This window comes from Chiloscyllium punctatum, unplaced genomic scaffold (assembly GCF_047496795.1).
Source record: "Chiloscyllium punctatum isolate Juve2018m unplaced genomic scaffold, sChiPun1.3 scaffold_213, whole genome shotgun sequence".
NCBI lineage: Eukaryota > Metazoa > Chordata > Chondrichthyes > Orectolobiformes > Hemiscylliidae > Chiloscyllium > Chiloscyllium punctatum.
In genome coordinates this window covers 60001-62500 of record NW_027309947.1, presented here as the reverse complement: position 1 = coordinate 62500, position 2500 = coordinate 60001, and the positions used below count along the sequence as shown (strand labels likewise).

The 2500-nt window shown below is 62.9% G+C and overlaps 1 non-coding gene across 1 annotated transcript; it reads left to right on the top strand.

Annotated features, from left to right (window-relative positions):
* Positions 1 to 1824: 1824 nt before the first annotated feature.
* LOC140471976 (5.8S ribosomal RNA) lies at positions 1825 to 1978 on the top strand. Its single transcript, XR_011957310.1, has one exon. It is a non-coding gene; the product is annotated as a 5.8S ribosomal RNA (ribosomal RNA).
* The last annotated feature ends 522 nt before the right edge of the window (positions 1979 to 2500 follow it).

The following is a 2500-nucleotide window of genomic DNA, read 5'->3' as shown; positions in this document are numbered from 1 at the left end:
TCTCGCGAGGGTGGTTTCGGGGCCAGCAGGAGAGCTCGTCGGGGTAGCAGGCCCTGCAGCCGTGGTCACCGCCAAACCCCCACAACTCGAGCAAGTGAAAAAAAAAGTAACAAATAAGAAAGGATCGTCGGCTTGGGGGTACGCCCGTTTCCGTTTCAACTTGTCTCGCGAGGGTGGTTTCGGGGCCAGCAGGAGAGCTCGTCGGGGTAGCAGGCCCTGCAGCCGTGGTCACCGCCAAACCCCCACAACTCGAGCAAGTGAAAAAAAAAGTAACAAATAAGAAAGGATCGTCGGCTTGGGGGTACGCCCGTTTCCGTTTCAACTTGTCTCGCGAGGGTGGTTTCGGGGCCAGCAGGAGAGCTCGTCGGGGTAGCAGGCCCTGCAGCCGTGGTCACCGCCAAACCCCCACAACTCGAGCAAGTGAAAAAAAAAAGTAACAAATAAGAAAGGATCTCTGTCGGCTTGGGGGTACGCCCGTTTCCGTTTCAACTTGTCTCGCGAGGGTGGTTTCGGGGCCAGCAGGAGAGCTCGTCGGGGTAGCAGGCCCTGCAGCCGTGGTCACCGCCAAATCCCCACAACTCGAGCAAGTGAAAAAAAAAAGTAACAAATAAGAAAGGATCGTCGGCTTGGGGGTACGCCCGTTTCCGTTTCAACTTGTCTCGCGAGGGTGGTTTCGGGGCCAGCAGGAGAGCTCGTCGGGGTAGCAGGCCCTGCAGCCGTGGTCACCGCCAAACCCCCCACAACTGTTGGGCGCCTACCTGCGCGGGGCAGGAGGACACTTTCCGATTTCAAATCTCCGTTTGCCGAGTCCACCCCGAACGCACGCGGGCGGGCGGGTTCGCATCACCCTTCGTCACAAGGGGCGAAGCCCGTTCCACCGTCTCGTCAGTAGTGCCGACCGGTCTGTGATCGACGAGGGGAGCCACACCAGGTCCGGCCCTGCTGCTTGGCGGCACCGCGTCGTCGGGAGCTCGCGACAGACGGAGGGTTTCGGTGTACTCTCCAGCCACGGGAAACGAAGCCGGTGATGCAGGCGCCGGTCTTTCGCTCCCAAATCGGCTGGGTTTACATCGTTGCTATCTAGTCACGCTCCCTTCAAACCCCACGGGGTACCTATTCCCCTCACCCGTCTGTGCGTATACAGCCTCTTTGCACTTGCGGGATGGGGGTGGTGGTTTAAAGACTCTCGAGTTGCCGCCCGTCGGTCTCCGAGCTCCGTGCAGTAGTGATCCCCAGCGAACTGCCAGCAGGGCGAACGAGCGATCCCGCTCTCGGTCGGGGCGCCTGGCGTCGATCGGTGGTCAGTGGCTTGCGGGCAAGCTGCGCTGTGAGTGTGGGAACGAGTATGACGAGCCGTTGCCGCGACTCCCAGTCCACCTCGGCGGTGGCTGGGCCGGGCGGGCGTCTGCTCGGGCGAGTGCCGCCCCCGCCTCCTCGCAGGAAGTCCGCTCGCCGACACGCCGCCACGTGCACGCGTCAGTGACGCTGCCGAACCGATGGCCGTTGCCCGTTCCCGCCTCTGCTTTTCCTAGGGCAAAGCTGCTGCACGCCTCGTGATACTAGGCGGGCGACATGGTGGCGGTGATCCTGCCTCCGTCGCTGCGGTGCGTTGGGGCACGCATCGCCTCTTGGGCGCCCTGTCCTCCTCCCCCCAATAGACGTATGTTTCTGCGGGCCGCACCAGGATGGTGCTCCCCATCGCTTCACGCCACCCTGCTCCGCCCGCACGCCGGCGTGCAGGTGGCTGTAGCTCAAGGTGGGGAGCGTATGTGCGGTCCGGGTCGCTTTCCTCTGGCGAGGGAGAGACCTAAAACAAACTCAGACAACTCTTGACGGTGGATCACTCGGCTCGTGCGTCGATGACGAACGCAGCTAGCTGCGAGAATTAATGTGAATTGCAGGACACATTGATCATCGACACTTTGAACGCACTTTGCGGCCCCGGGTTCTTCCCGGGGCCACGCCTGTCTGAGGGTCGTTTGGCAATCAATCGCACTCGCCTTGGCTGGCGAGAGCGCGGCTGGGGTGTCGCAGAGGACCCGTCCTCTTTGTCCCCCTAAGTTCAGACTCCGGAGCCCTCCGGCGTCGGAGCGCTTGGCCTTTCCCCCCCACCCTGCACATTCCGTTCGTCAGGCTCGACGCCATCCCCCCGCCGGGGAGCGCGGCCTGGCGTCCGTCTGTGTCGTGGCAGTGGGGCCAGCACGGCTGTCACCGGTCCCAGAATGGCTGTCGGTGGTTCACACTGTGTGTGTGTGCCAACCCTCCTGGTCTCTGGGACACGGAGCTGCCACGAAGTGTTGAGCCTCCAGTGGGGGGTCTGCCTAAGCTCTGCACGTCCGCATTGGGTCCGTCTCTCGGTTGGCTGGCAGTGGAAAGAGTGAAGGGAGCCGCGGAGGTCCGGTGCTGGTGCGCCGCCGGCCTGACCGTGGAGCTCGCCGGTTTGACACGCTGACCCGACTCGATGGTTGATCGATTGAGAGTGCTGGGAGCTGCAGGCCGC